General features: G+C 40.6%; 1 protein-coding gene across 2 annotated transcripts in view; it reads right to left on the bottom strand.

Annotated features, from left to right (window-relative positions):
• Positions 1–16,198, bottom strand: part of HDAC9 (histone deacetylase 9) — a 666,736-nt gene extending 650,538 nt beyond the window's left edge. Inside the window, exons 1-4 of one of the 2 annotated variants that reach the window (XM_039523937.1) lie at positions 16,029–16,198; positions 15,440–15,552; positions 14,986–15,101; positions 9,701–10,091 (exon numbers count right to left, since the gene is read on the bottom strand). The gene's annotated coding sequence lies outside the window, so the exon portion shown is untranslated. Of the gene's footprint in view, positions 1–9,700; positions 11,008–14,985; positions 15,102–15,439; positions 15,553–16,028 lie in introns of those variants that run through there. The other variant, XM_039523938.1, reaches the window with a different exon arrangement.
• Between the last annotated feature and the right edge of the window lie 362 nt (positions 16,199–16,560).

Here is a 16,560-nt window from a genome sequence, read left to right as displayed (position 1 = left end):
ATACTTTAGCCTCAATATCTTAAAGCAAACCAATTTCATGCAAGAAAATGGGCTTTCACCAGAATAAGCAAGGAGAATGTGCCCCAAAGAGGTTTTAAAAATCTAATTTACTTTTCACTTGTTTGCCATTTATATTTCTGTCAGCCTCAACCACATGAAAATAGACTTTTACATTCTCAGTGCTGCAGTATTTGGATTGCAAACACTGCAGGGGATACGGATTTTTTTTTTAATTTATGGAAACATTTCTATTGCTCTAACCTGTCATTTCTGTTTGTAAAACCTAAACTACGATCCAAATTTCACTACTCTAGTCTCTTTTTCCTGGCATAAAGGAGCCAGAGGACAATGAGGATCACATCCCTCCCCTCCCCCGCCCCCCAAAAGTGTGAAATACTGACCCCCTTTAAGTGGTAGAATGTCCGTTGGGTGAAATCCGGGCTCCCATTAATCAGAGTCTCAACATTAGTATTATACTGTTTAAAATAATGTACTGGGTAGCAAGTTACTAAAAACACTGTAATCCATCTGGGTATTTTATAGAATATAAACTGCTCACGTTAACTCACATACAGATTTCTCACCTTATCACCTTCCTCTGTAGCTTATTTACCTATCAACAATATACATTAGACTGATAAAAAGAGAGGGAAGGTATATCCGTTATTTGAAGAGCTAGTGGAACAAATCTTATCACAGCTATGAGTCCAATTCACCACTGGTGGTGCTCCAGTTTTATCCCAATGCAATTCCACCGAAGTCCATGGATTTACACCAGTATAAAAGCTACAGTAATGCAGTGATGAATCACACCAGCCCCACATCTCTTTCTCTACCAACAGTTCCTAATGAAAGCCTACTGGTCCAAATATCACTACTAACTTTCTTTCCTAATTTAAGTATGTTTGAATCTTACTGTTCCGTTATAACTGAAGCATATTGAAATTTAGTGATAGTTTAATATCTGGTGATCCTGCTCTTCTTTCAGTTGGAGAAAAAGGGTATATTTAATGGACACTTGTGGTGAAGGAATGATTAAAAGTAAAGTCCAAGTGCAGAAACTCTCTGTTCCTCCATCTGACTATTTACATATTAATCTGGTCTTAAAGAAGAGTTATTTTTTCCCCTAGATGTTCCTTGGTTTAAAGCTCTTGCTAACATGAGAAACATAAGGCTAACATATTTTCAACAGTTGGAATTAACATGCCTAAAAACTATACTCAATTTTTCCACGTTACTTCATATCAAACAGTGCTATGTGTTATGCAAAAATCATCCACCCTAAACTAGGAACAGGTTCATGCAAGCCAGACCCTGCTTACAAAATGGAGTACATTAGATGATTTAGCTGAAGGCTAGCCTGAGATATATAATTAAAAAGTGATTATGGCTTTCAGTAATTTGGACTGAATAATTTGAACTGAGTAATTTGGCTCACCAAACTTCACTAGGATTTGTACTCCTAGTGTAACAGCATCTAATGGGATTGAACCTGGGGCTTCTGAAGCTTAGTGCATGAGCTTCTACTGTATGAGCTAAAAACCATATTGCCTTACCTAAGGCTATAGAGTAGACTCATTAATCTCTCTCTAAGTGGTCTTCGTACCACTAGATGGGACAGAGCACCGCACCCAGGAGATGTGTGGTTTACACTAGCTCAAGGGCTGACTTTATCTGATTCATGGTGTTGGGGGGGGGGTTGGTATATGTAGTTAAATGGCACTTATTTACCTGGAAAATCTCTCTTTGATATCAATAAATATCAGGTCAATTCTAAGTTTAAGGACTGCAGTGATTAGCTGTACTTTAGTCAAGTATTACATTGTGGAAGAATTGACAAATAGAGCCAATCATCTTCATGCCTTCTTTCACACTGCTTCTTATGCCTGGAACTTCCTTCCTGAATAAAACCATAAACCTTATACCTTCTTGTCCTTCAAATCATTCCTCAAAACGCACTTCTGCAATGACACATACAAAACATCCAACCAATAATGGTTTGGTTGTACTTCAACTGGGGAATCATTTAAAATTACAAACATACTCTTGAAACCATCAAGCCCCTTTTAGCTGTGCATATAGCTAACTTTGTAACTATGTGAACTTATTCTGTTATCCTCATCCCCCTTCCGTTTTCTCCTTATGTCTATCACACACACACACACACACACACTCTTACACTTGTGTGTCTTTTCTCAAAGGACAATCACTATCTGCCTTTACATTTCTTAATACAACAGAGCCCTGATCCCAACTGGGGACTCTAGGTGATACTATTTATTATTTGTATTGTAGTAATAACCCAAAGTTTAAAGTGACTAGGCCTACTACCATACTGTAGCCAAACTACATTTAACATTTGTTTTAAAAAAAATAAAAAATTAGTTTCTCTAAGACTGAATTATTGTAGTGTCTGTTGGTGAGAACTGAAAGTGAAGTCAGCTGACAAAGAAGCATATTCTATCCCCAGTGATCCACATATGAATCAAGGAGAGTATAAGGCTCTATCGGACTTACCAGAATGCAATAAGGAGCACTTCAGACAGGGGAAGAAGGATCCCCACAGCGGCTAGATGGGGTCAGGCGGGGAGGCAGCACACTCATCTAGGGAAGGCTGAAGCCTGAAGTCACCCCAGCTTACTTCAAAAAAACATTCAGATTTAAGGGGAGTTTCTGTTGGCATGCAAAAGTGAAAATCATCCCACAGAAGGGAGACAGTAGACTGAATCTGGGGTGTAGTTCACTTGAACTGGTTTCAAATTTAGCCAGCTTGGCCTACATTGACTGAATGATTCATGAACCACAGCACACCTGAGCTGTGCTTGTGATGGAGAACAAACAGATGGCTACATTATGAGCTATTACCCTAATTAGGAGGACCCAAAACAGCTTCTTCTCTCCTCTTTGGTACAAGTGGGGGATGGGATAATTTAAAAGTTAGCTTGACTTCATTTACATGTTGTAACAAGGGGAAAACATAAATTTCCCATAAAGATATTTAGTTTTTTCAGAGAAAAAACAAAAACAAATTGATTTTTGAAACACAAAAACATTTGGGTTTTGGCAAAAATGTTCATTTTCAAAAACTGAAAAATGTAAACTGATTTTTATTATTATTATTTTAGAAAAGTGTTTTAGTTGTTTCTGGTTGTTATTTTTTTGTCAAAACAAACCAAAAGTTTGGCAGGGATCATGCCTGTAAAAAGATTGGGAACCACTGCCATAGGGAAAGTTTATTCCTAACCCTATCCATTAGTAGTTGTCTTATATCTCAATGTCTAAGGATTTATATCCCTTTAAAAAAATCTTTGTATCCTATTTAATGTAACTATGAGTATCCTTATTATCCATATAAATCTCGAATATATTTGTAAGTCCTGTTAAGCAATTCAATATCTTGTAGAAATGAGTTCCACGGGTTAAGTATATGTTGTATATGGAAGTATTTTTGTTTATTAATTTTATATTCATTGCCTTTTACTGTCATTGAATGCCTCCTGTTATTGTATTATGAGAAAGGATAAATGTCCCATCTTTTTTTGTCTTGTCTCTAACTAAACACTCCAGTCTGTCATCATAAAGAAGTCTCTCCTTGGCTCTAACCATTTTTATTACTGGTTTTTGAACCTCTTCTGCTTCTGCTACATACACACAGGTTGACTAGAACTGAACAAATATTCCAGGTGAGGACATGCCATTGATTTAAACAATAGTATTATAATATCATTTGTATTATTTTCTATCCCTATCTTTAATCTGAATATATCCTAACATTTTCTTTGGGTTTTTGATCACCAATGCACACTGAGCAAGGTTTCATTAAATTGTCTAACAATGGAGCACGCCAGTGTTTTTGCCATGATGAAGACTCACCATTTATTTCTACTGTTTGTTTTAGATAGAACCATGTTCAGCTGGAAGAAGGATGGCCCACTGGTTAGGGGCACCAGCTTAGAATATGGAGATCGAGGTTCAATTTTCTGCTTCACCACAGGCTTTCTATGTGACACTGGGTAAGTCACTTAGACTCTCTGAGCCTGTTTCCAAACCTGTAAAATGCAGACAATAGTACTTCCCTACCTCACAGTAGAACTGTGAGGCACTCAGATACTATGGGAAGAAGGGCCACATAGTTATGAAAGATGGGGTGCTGAATGACTTGAATGCTTATTTCAGGGGTCGGCAACCTTTCAGAAGTGATGTGCCGAGTCTTCATTTATTTACTCTGATTTAAAGTTTTGCGTGCCAGTAATACATTTTAACTTTTTCAAAAGGTCTCTTTCTATAAGTCTATAATATATAACTAAACTATTGTTGTATGTAAAGTAAATAAGGTCTTTAAAATGTTTAAGAAGCTTCATTTAAAATTAAATTAAATTGCAGAGCCCCCGGACTGGTGGCCAGGACCCAGGCAGTGTGAGTGCCACTGAAAATCAGCTTGTGTGCCGCCTTTGGCACATGTGCCATAGGTTGCCTACCCCTGGCTTATTTCCTTGCTGTTTGCACTGATGCAATATGCAATCTAGAAACATTAATTCTGTGTTTTAAAAGAAATATTTTGGGAATGAGTAGGGAGGGAGGATGATACTAGCTATATTCTGACAACCAAGACTCCTTGCAATCCACTCTACAAATCCCCTTTAAATGATACAGAATAAAACTGTTCAGTTTTCCTCAAATGATTACATGCTGCCATCAGCTTCTATTATATGCATCTATACTCTGATGTAGACTAGACACAGTTTCCATGTTTCAGAATATTGGAAATTACAATAAGTAGACAGTTTGCAACTGCTTCTCTTATACCTGCCTTCTCATAGGGCCTCTGTTTTTTTGGAGATTTAAGAACATTCTCTTAGGTAAAAGCTAATCAGTAAAAAAACAAACAGAAATCTTAAATCTTGTAGTCATTACTGAACTATTGAATATTATTTCCATTTGGATTCACTGATCCTTTCATTCATATCATCTTTGCAGAGTTTATTTAATGTGTCTATACTGTAAATACAAAAAGAACCTGGTGGTTTCGGTTTCAGTATAGAATACCTAGCTTTCAGTTTAAGGAAAGCATAATCTGGTTTGTTAATCCATATTCGTTATAGGATCTATAGAATAGGGATGGCTGTAACGTTAAGGTAGTAATTATACCTACAGCATACTGTCAGGTAACAAATACTAAACATTTCTTTTAAATCGGAATAACTATAGAGCCTGTGGAGAAAACATGATTAAACAGCGCAGACTTTATTAAGGGTATGTCTACACTACAGCAGCACACCTATGGCACTTCTGTTGTGCAGCTGAAATGTAGACACTTCCTGTATCAATGGAGGGGAGTTTTCTGTCAATGTAAGTAATCCACCTCTCTGAGAGGTGGTAACTAGGTCAACAGAAGAATTCTTTTGCTGACCTAGTTGCATCTATAGTGGGAGTTAGGTAAACCCAACTACACGGCAGAGGGTATGAAATGTTTCACTGCTCTGAGTAATGTAGCTGGATCAACCTAAATTTTAGATGTAGACCGGCCTGAGGAGGAGTGCAGGACTGAAGAGGTTCAAATTTTCTGTGCATACACTGACAACTGTTTTCAGGTGTTACTGAATCAAACAAATTAAATATCAGTCATTTCATACCCATTTTTTATTTATTTAGTGCAGTTGGTTTGTGCATGCCACATGATCCATATTTATAGCTGCTTAACTCCAAGGTTTGCTTCCTATTTGGGATTTATACCTCCAGTATTTTTCCCCATCCGTCTTGGAAATATTATACTCTTGCCTCAGGCTAATCCAACTCTCTGGAAAACAAAGCTTGAGTTTAACAACTTTGCCTCCTGGGGGCCTAATGATAGATGTCAAAAAAAACAACCCTTAACAATTAGGGTTTTGTTCAGTTAAACACCAACGCTTACTGCAATGTTTGTGTTATGCAACTTTCCTGTTCAACTTTTATGAAGAAGTCATAGTACTGTATGTAAGGAGCTTCAAAATAAAATTCCTATGTCACACCACCTCATATTACAAGGTAAAATGATTAAGGAACCTTTGCATGCCAAAAATTATCAGTGCATTTGAGTTTCCTGTAGATAAGATGCACAAACAAGTTCTCCAGTGGAATTTATGAACTTTTAAAAGCAACTTTATGGGTTTCAAAGAGCTGTTGTTTTGATCAATGCCCTATTGGTGCATTATCTTGTAGCAAATTATTAATCTATTTACTACTTGACATATTCATCAATGAATGTGTACATGATTTTTTATTTTAAATGTATAGTTCATGTATAGCGGGGGTAGGCAACCTATGGCACGGGTGCTGAAGGCGGCATGCAAGCAGATTTTCAGTGGCACTCACACTGCCTGGGTCCTGGCCACTGGTCCGAGGGGCTCTGCATTTTAATTTAGTTTTAAATGAATCTTCTTAAACATTTTAAAGACCTTATTTACTTTACATACAACAATAGTTTAGTTATATATTATAGACTCATAGAAAGAGACCTTCGAAAAATGTTAAAATGTATTACTGGCACGCGAAACCTTAAATCAGAGTGAATAAATGAAGACTCAGCACACCACTTCTGAAAGGTTGCCAACCCCTGGTTAAACCAACTGTTAATCAATTTATAATGAACCAAAGTAATCTGGGTTCACACTGAAATGAGTGTCTATACTGCTTTAACTGAATCTATTTAAAAAAAAATTTTTTAAAAAACACAAGTTAAATGAGTGCTCAACTTTCTTTCCACAGGCAGTGTAACCTGAATAGAGCACTAGACTGGGACTAGACTGGGAACTCTGGAAACCTGAGTTCCGTTCATAGTTCTGTGACTGGGTACCATTGGGCATGTCATTTCCCTCTCTGTGTCTCAGTTTTCCCTCATCTGTGAAGTACAGATAATATTTACCTCCTTTGTTTTCAGACTTACTTATAAAAAACACTCTATAAGAACTAGGAATTATGATTTCTTGTGTAGACAAGGCTCAAGTTTCAAAAACATCACAGCAGCAAATCCAAGCACACAAGAAGAGTTGCTCCAGAAAAATCTATGAAGGACAGAGCAGACAGGAGAGACCTGAGGCAGGCTATTTACTCTTGGGTCAGTTACTCCCTCCCGCCTCTAGACAGCGCCAGAAAGAACCTTCAGATAACAGAAACTTTGAACATTTGAGTATGTAACAGCATATGTCATCCCCTTGCACCCCTTTTGCAGCCCAGTCTGGCAATGTGGGCATGCCCTGTCTTAATTTCCCTCAGTTGGAGCAGTAATAGGGTTTACTTGAACAGTCCAGGGTAAGGAGAAGCCAACACACTAACAAAACAGCCTGTCCTGTTTTAATAAGATTTCAGGAGAGGAGCAATGACAATAAATACTTCATAAGGGCCTCACCTCAGGACCCTGGTTCAGAGCTCCCAAACTTAAAATACACAAAACAAAGTCCCTGAGTCTGATTAGGCAAATCTCCTGGAGACAGAGAGAAATCACCACTCATTGCACCTTGTATGGCTTCTACTCCCCTCTCACTTGCTCAGCTTCCTGTTCAGCCTCTGGTGGCACTCAGGGAATATCAACCACCCTAGGCTCTACAAACCTAGGTTCTAGATCCCAGGTCCTTACACATACCAAGTGCTCTTCCAGTTTAAATAGCTCAGCTCTAAGGCAAGGCACAGCATCCTTGATTACACCCTAGAACAGGGGTCGGCAACCTCTGGCACGCAGCTCACCAGGGTAAGCACCAGGGTACCTGGTGGGCCGGGCCAGTTTGTTTACCGTGTCCACAGGTTCGACAAATCGTGGCTCCCACTGGCTGCGGTTTGCCACTCCAGGCCAATGGGGGTTGCGGGAAGTGGCACGGGCTGAGGGATGTGCTGGCCGCGGCTTTCTGCCATCCCCATTGGCCTGGAGCGGCGAACCGTGTCCAGTGGGAGCCACAATCTGCCGAACCTGCAGACGCGGCAGGTAAACAAACTGGCCTGGCCCACCAGGGTCCTTACCCTGGCGAGCCACGTGCCAGAGGTTGCCGACCCTGTCCTAGAATGTTCCAGCCATAAACCCAGCCTATCCCTTAAAAGGGGTAGTACATTCCTTCACAAAGTGTTTCTTTTGTTTTCTTTCTTTCCTTGCCCCAGGTTAAGCAGGAGGTAACTGTGGGAGCAGGAAGGCAGGAGAACAAGAAGTGATGTAAGAGGGCACCTTTATCCTGGCTTACCATAAGGAACTGACAAGTCATGGTTACACTGGTAGCAATAAGGTCAACTAGGTAGAGTTTATATTTTTAAAAATGGAACTAACAATAGCCAAGTAGAATGGAAACTGTAGATACTTTGTAACAATAGATTTTAAAAATGGAACTACCAAAACATTTGACAGTGATCACCCCCATAATTTTGCTTATACAAAATATTCCTTTCCTTTATCCTTCCGTTTCTTGTCTTTTTAGATTGTAAAATCTTCAGGTCAGTGACTTTGTTTATTTGTTTTGTGAATCATCTATTGTGCCTTCAATGAGGTACAAATAATAAGTAATCAATTATTACAATTTTTCTCCTATAGATTTGTGCAGTTGAGAGATCATCCATATCTCCACGCAATTTCTCAACATTCTTGCTCTTTAAAAATAATACAATTTTTATTATAGTACTGGATGGAAGTTTTCAGCAACATTCTAAAATGTGTTATATTGCATGAGTACTGTGTGTGCTGTGGGCTTGTCTATGCTGGGAAAAAGGTGTATTTTTTAATACATTAGCCAACGTATTATAGTCCCAATGAAGACGAGGCAGTTGTAGTGCTAAAAAGTGTTATCTGGTCAAGATAAATTTTAGACTCCCCCATAGCTGGTCAAGGTAAAACCTGACACATGTTAAATCTATGGTTGCCTTGTCTTCATTAGGACTTTAACATGTTAACTCATGTTTAAACATATACCTTTTTGCCTAATGTAGACATATACCTTTTACATACAAACAGGCTAACACTAGGGATGGTCTTCTTCACTCAAGAGTACACAGATTATTTGCAGTGGACTCAAAGCGGAAGTTGGAAGAGTCACCAGAAAAACATATGCATGCATGATATTTTCATCAGTTGTTTTATATTCTACTCCCTACCCTAGTCAGCATACAGTCCATTATTCTCTATTGCTGTAATTTGTTTTTCTTTAGTTCTGTGAAGGTTATTCACAAATGGCAGAGGGACAGTGTCTTTAAGCTAAAGTTTGGGTTCCATTTTTTAAAAACTGTATTTTTACATAGTTCTGAGAATTCCAATGAAAACCAGTCTGCTAGTTTTTAAATGTAGCCGTTACTCCTGCAGTACTGGACTTCCAGACACAATGGGATTTTCCTATGCAGAGGTTCTTAAACTTATTTTCATAGTGTGGACCACATTTGCATAGAGATTTTCCAGTGAACTGCCTCCATAACCATCCACAAACTGTGACAGTTACTTTTCCACCTAAGTAATATAAAGCAGCAATGTATTCTATTTGTCTTTAAGTATGATTTAGCAGCTGGATAAAAAGACAGCACCATGTGACATGTTTGCTCTCCACAGACCACCAGCAAGTGCTCCATGGACTGCAATTTCAGAGCCACTGACTCTGTTAGCATATGGGAATCAGAAAGTTAAACTGACTAAACAGCCCAGTCTAGTTTCACTGTACCAACTGAGTGAGTTGAAAAAAACCAACATAAATCAAAGTACCTCATTTTGAATGATCCAAGATAGGTATCTATTTTATTTTGACTGTCATTTCAGTGAAATAGAGCTTTCCCATGCCAAGACACTCTTCTGCAGTGATATTGGTGAGTCCTTCCACAGTTTTCACCTACAGATGGAAGTAGATGCTCATCTTCTCCTTCACAGATCAGACTGTTTTCCTGGCAGACGAGGTAACCATCAATGTTGTCCTTCCCATGACTGGTCTACGCTGCTCCAGAGGTAGGTCAGCTTAACTACATCACTCAAGACTGTGAAAAATGTTGTGCCCTTTCCAATGTAATTAAGCCAACCTAAGTCCTACTGCAGATGCCGCAAGGTCAGCAGAACAATTCTTCCATCAATCTACCTACCATCTCTTGGAGAAGAGGATTTACTACAGGAATAGAAGAACCCCTGTGTTAATGTACTATTTCTAGTGCAGACATATCCTTGGAGTCCAATTCCTGTATTACTGTTCCAATCCCAAACTCCATGCCATCTACCTGCGAGTTAACAATCACTCCTCTTCAATTCCTGTGCCCCAATTCCAGAGCCTCCACACCTATGGCAGTTCTTCATGCTTCTTGTGACTTTTTCCATAATTCACAGTTCAAGGCTTCTGCAAGAGGGCTCCCCACAATGTTCCACCTCCAGGCCTCCATTGCCTGCAAGTACTACCTTTGCTAAGTGGTTTCTCATGGGAACCTCCCTCTACAAAAATATAACCCTCTTTTTTCTGGGCTCAGCCTGCCCCAACTGGGCTGATTCTCCTGCTTTACCCAGAGGGAGACATGAGACTTCTACTCAGTAGGTTCCCCACCACTGGCCAGTTCTCTCAAACAACTCTCAGCCATAGTACTCTCCTATTAGCTCTCTGCACTATTACCTCAACTGCTGCTCTCTCAGGTCTCATACAGGCAACTCCCTATAGTTCCTCCCTGCTCCCCTTTCTCAACTGCAGCCTGAGTCTTTACAGAAGCCAGGTGCCCTCTATCAGGCCCCATTGCAAAGCAACTAACTAGACATAGATTGAACTTGTTCCCACTTACAAGGGCCAATCACCCTTTCACACAGTGTATTAGCAAACAAGAGGAAGATTTTGCTTCTTTCTGCAAAATGCTCCATGCTGCACTCTGAATGCACTGACTTAAATAGGAACTTTGTCTGGGTAAGGAGAGCACTCTCAAGCAAATCCTCTTGCCACTGCCCAGCCTGGGTAATCAGGTCACATTGTGAAGAGGTCCCTGGGTACCCTGTTAGAGGGGAACAGACTCCTCCCACCAAAGACAACAGATGAGCAGCTCTATTGCTAGTGGCCAATATTGCTACCTCAAGGCTGAAGAAACCAGAGGAGAAGCAGGTGAATCTGTGTAGTCATGGATCCACCAGCCCTGTAGCTGCTGCTGCTCCCTGAAATCCCCTTGCATGTGGTAGCATAGGGGAGCACAGCTTGGCACTGTAGTCCCCTGTGTGGTGTTCAAGGCCTTTCATGGCCACAGGGCAGGTGGTCAGCATTTGCCTAGCACTTAATCCTATAGTGTAAACTCAAGTAGTACCACTGATTCAGTGGGCCCATTCATGGTAGTAAACACTATACCTTGCTATATATAGCAAGCAAGGGCATGTCTAGGCATGGAGTTGTTCCTGCTTAACTGTTCCTAATTAACTCCATGTGTGAACACTCCTATTCCACAATAAGAGTATCTTTTCCTGTTTAGCTTAACCCAGTGGTTTAAGATGAGCAAGAGCAAGGCACTCTTATTCTGGAATAAGAGTTAATTGGGAACAACTCCAGGTGTAGACAAGCTCTTAGTGCTTAGAGGATGAAACCCTTAGGGCCCAATAATATGTGGTGCTGAGTGCACTTAGAGAGGCACTTGGCTCCCTAAACATTCATTAACTGAAAGTAGTCATCACCTCTCAGGATCAGGCCCTTTACAGGTAAATCCTGTGGAGGGTATATATCAATGTTATTTACCACTGGAAGAGCAAGTAACAAAAGAGTGTGCAAAAGTAAAACAATACTACAAAAATTGTAGTTTTCAGATTTCAACTGTGAATATACTAAATTAAGATTGCCATTCGAAAATACCAATTTGATTGTTACTTTTCTTTATGAATTTAAGCTTTTATTAAACCTTGCTGTATTCACTCCCAAACTATCGTGGTCAACAAACATTTTTGGTTTAGAACACAAACAGTTGCCAACAATCTAACTCAAACATTAAATATGAACAACAGTTGCCATTCCTTACCTGAAAGCAATAAATATAAAATGACAAGTAGAAGTTGGCAGGATTTGGCCCTTCGCCTTGTGAAGATGTGCAGTTGTTCAGCAATGTTGTGTTTATCACTTTCATTTACAATGTGTAGTAATATTCCTGGAGGAAGGTTTTTTCTGTTGATCATTTCTTGCACATCTTCATTTTCGATTTCTTTATTGCCATTACCTTATTTTAAAAGGGCCTGATCCAAAACCCACTGAAATTAATGGGAGGTTTTCTAATACTTCTATGAGTACTGGATCAATCTCTAAAGATGTGGGGTTGGCTATTCAGCTGATATAAATTGTCATATCTCAATTGACTTCAGTGGAGTTATGATAATTTACACTAGCCGAAGATCTGGCCCTGAGCTGTGTGTTGGTAAGCAACTCCTGCGAGATAATGCAGCAGTTCAAGGAGCTACTTAAGAGACTACATGGCCAATACCTTGTTCCTTTATTTCCTATCTTTGGAGATCCCTGGGTTATATTCCAACTGTCCAGATTTTTTACATTTCAATCATTTCAGTAAATTTAACCTCTGTGTTAAAATAAGGCTTGATTCATTTCTAAATTAAAATTCTCCTATTAAAAGTAGTTAAGTACTCCTATCATTTTTATTCACTTGCAATGATCATATTATTATAAATGACCATTAAGCATTCACACTACTATAAGTGCTTGAATTTGATCGTGATTCTCTGCATGTCAATTATATTCTTTAACAATACCTGAAACCTTCAATTTAAACTAATTAGGGTGCTGGGATAAGCAACTGATAATTATTTCTCATTATTATAATGTTCTGATGTCCTAATAGATAATTTATTTGAAAATGACCTTTTTTATATTATCCCCCCTCAGAAATTTGAAATGTTTTAGATATTTGACCTTAAGACTTTTCAATTTTGTTTTTCATAATTTAATGATTTTTTTTCATTTGCAACTCTAAAAGAAACATCTGTATCAAACATATAAAGTCAAATCACTAGTTGACTTTTGTTTTAGAACTTTTGTGACAGATGAAGGAAGGCGGTGGTAGTAAGTTGAAGGCAACTTAACAGGAATTCCGGTTACTCCAGTCTTTGCTAGTGGAGTTTTCACTAAAGCCTGCTATTCATTTGTGGATAAGTGCTAGTTTACAGAAGGTGAACAGGAGGCCAGGAGCCATGGTTTCCACAATAGCCATGGGTATTTTAGTCTGGATGAAAACCTGCATCTCTGCATGCATTTTTAAATGATCAGAATGAAATGGAATATGAGACAGATAATAGTTTTTGAGTAAGGTTAACCTAGCTTTAGTGCTGTAAGTGAGAGTACCTCGACAGCAGCAGAGGTAGAATTAAATGCTTTTCCCTGCTGCTGGAGCCTTTCACTATGGGGAGGAAAGATTCTGGCAGGCAGGAAGCAGAGGGAAAAGGCTGAGCCTTTCCCAGTGCCTCCCCTCTGCCAGAGCCTTTCCCCATGGCCAGAGTCTTTCCCCGCTGCGGGGAAAGGTTTCAGCAATGAGGAGCTGACAGAGCCTTTCCTCACTGCAGGACTATTGGAAGGGGTCTAGTATCAGGGAGCTGACAGAGACTTTCCCAGCAGCTTGCCCACCACCAGAGATTTCCCCCACCACCAGAGTCTTTTTCTGTGGTGAGGAAAGGCTCCAGCAGTGGAGAGACAGTGGGACACTACACTGCTAAAAAGAGCAGTGTAGACAGGGACGCACAGATTGGGCCAACAGAGAAGCATGTAGGTTATGTACTCGAGTACAGACCCACCCCTTCAGGCATGTCCTTACTCACCTAAGCTGCACCTCACCGTCTATGCTGCTATTTATATCCATGCTAGGTAGACTATATATGTATGTACACTGCACGCTGCTGAAAGAAGAGTGCAGTGTAGGCGCACCCATAGAGCAGAGATATTTCAATGTGTACATGAGGGGGCTAGCACCAATGGGAGGCAAAATACAGCTGAGAACACTGCACCTTTCCCCTGCAGTAAAGGCATGTTTTTCCTATGGGTTGGAACAGGTCTGTTTGCTCACACAGTCAAAAGGAGGTGTTAAAATTGTGTATTGTTGTAACATTAATTTTACAAATGTGTTGATTGCATTATATATACACTTGTGAACTGTATAATGTATATCTGTAAAATGATACAACTTTTCTGTGTGAGGGCTGGGAATTTCCTTCCAATGATACTCTGGTTCTGTGTTAGAGCACGATTCTGAACTAAATAGGAGTTTTGGGTACAAAGCAAATGTGGGACTGGGCCCTTCCGAAAGGAATGGGTGGGCTTGTCACAGAAAATTTAGAAAACAAAATGGAGTAAAAAATAGAGTTTTACAACTCTCTCAGGCAGATCAAGGAAGATGGTGCTGAGAGGAAAGCGTTGGGAAAGCCTTAATATAAATTGCTTTTCCTCTTTGCTCATAGAGTTTATGGTAAGGCTTGCAAGCCCTTGTACTTCAAAAATGTATTAAAACTGCTTTCAGTGAACAGTTTTGGGACATTCTTACTTCTGTCATTTCATCATTTGATTAAACTAAAAGGATCATAAAGTAGACAAACAAATATATATGAATGTCTCGATTTATGTTATAATTTTATCTGTGCTTATTCTGTGTTGTTTATGACAAAGAATCATAACAGCTATTGCATTAGAAAAGAGCACTAAGACCTTTTCAAATGTCAAAAGGTTCCCATAACACACCTCATTATTGCACTATCTATTTTAGGCTTGTTTTAAATATTCCTTCCATAAATTCATTTCATTCTCATGTATTTTAATAACACCTTTAAGTTTTGAAACTGCTACATGGCTCTAAAACTACAAACTCCATCATGATGAACGTATATCTTTGAAGGATGGACACATTTTCTGCAGTATTCTCAATCATAAATCCTGTTTTTCTAAAGTAACTTGAAGCATAAATTATCAAGTATTACCATTATCATCTATTTCAGATTGTACATTAATATACAGGAAATTTAGGCACATTTACACTGTTTGCAAAATATCAAAACAATTTTACCTTTTATTCTAAAGAGCCCAAACTAGTCATTCTAGGCTTATTCCAGTTTCTTACAAGCTTTTGGGATTTGAAGTCACTCAACCACTTAGTCAGAGAAAATAAAAACTCACATCTTCCTGAAATTAGGAATATAAGAGTCATATATGAGGATTCAAATTAGCATCAGGAAATGCATCTCTAGTTTTCCTATCACTTCATCATCCAAATGCTTCTAAAATAGCTACATCTGGCCCATTCCTATTATTTAATGAAATGTCCCATTACACCAAGAAAGCACACCTTAAAACAAAATCCCTACAGGTTGTAATGACTGAAAAACCGCTTAATGCTGTGCATACAGACAGAGCTCTTCCACCTGTGCAGTGGGTTGCAAAACATCTCCCACTGTGACACCCCAGTGTAGGTTTTAATTAATACCCAGTTAACCTTAACAAGCATATAATTTACTATTCACCTTCCACCGGCCTAGAAATTATTTTTGTCAGCTCTTGAACTTTCATGAAAACCTGGCTGTTGTATTAATATTGTCGCTGGATAGGGCACTGCAGAGCACAGTGACAGCCGCTGCTGGAGAGGGAGGGAGGCAGTCAGGAAGATTTCCCTTCCAGTACAAAGTATATTATTAAAACAAACTTCTCATTATGTATCTGCTCCCCAAAGAAATAGAATAAAAATGTATTGGGGAATAATTGTCTCCAGCACTAGATCCTCATCCCCTCCACACACACACACACACACACACACACACACACACCCCTCCCTCCACACCATCAGCACCACCCTAACATTAAAGAGCCATGCAAATTGCCCACCAGGCTTGACCCAACCAAGAGCTGAAGTTCGGACAGCCCAGTGAAAGGGTCCTACACATCCAGCTGGCTTGGCAGAGGGGAGAGCCCAGGGACCGCCTGCCAGGGCGCAGCAGGGGAGAGCTAGCCCTTGGCTCTCAAGACGGATGCATCAGAGGTTTTTGCAACCTGGCTAACAGGAGCCACCCAGCACTGAGCCCCCGCCGCTCCCTCCCTGGCATCGATGCCACTCACCTTCCCTGCCGCTGCCTCTTACCGCTCCGCTCCCGGGCTGCAACTTCCAGCCCTTCCCCAAACTGCCATCTTCCACGGGCGCGGGAGGGGAAGGGAAAGTTGCCGCGGCTGCTGGGGGCTAGCGGGGCATGGCCCGGGCGGCGCGCAGGCAGCAGCCGGGGCTGGCTCTGTGTGCGCGGGGCTGAGGGGCGGCAGCGCGCGGAGAAGGAGGGAGGGCGGGAGGCAGCCGCGGCTGCAACCAGCGAGGGGCTGAGCGATGTGAGCGCAGCCCGTGGCGACACAAGGAGGATTTGCTAAAAATAGCCCCTCGCTACCGGGAGGAGGAGAGGCCGGCGGGCTGAGCCAACCCGCCCCGCCGCCGGGGGGGCGAGCGCACGGACGGGGGAAGGGAGGGGGAGGGAAGAGGCGCCCTCGGGGGCTAGGGCTGTGCAGAGGGGGCGGCTGCCCGGTGCCTGGCTTTCTTGCCAGGAGAGCTGGGTCCCCGGCGTGCAGCCCTGGCTAAAGCCCAGGCGGGGGTGGGGGGAGGGTTCTG

This window comes from Mauremys reevesii, linkage group 2 (assembly GCF_016161935.1).
Source record: "Mauremys reevesii isolate NIE-2019 linkage group 2, ASM1616193v1, whole genome shotgun sequence".
Classification (NCBI taxonomy): Eukaryota; Metazoa; Chordata; order Testudines; family Geoemydidae; genus Mauremys; species Mauremys reevesii.
Note: the sequence above shows the minus strand (reverse complement) of the source record. Positions and strands in the feature narration are given on the sequence as shown.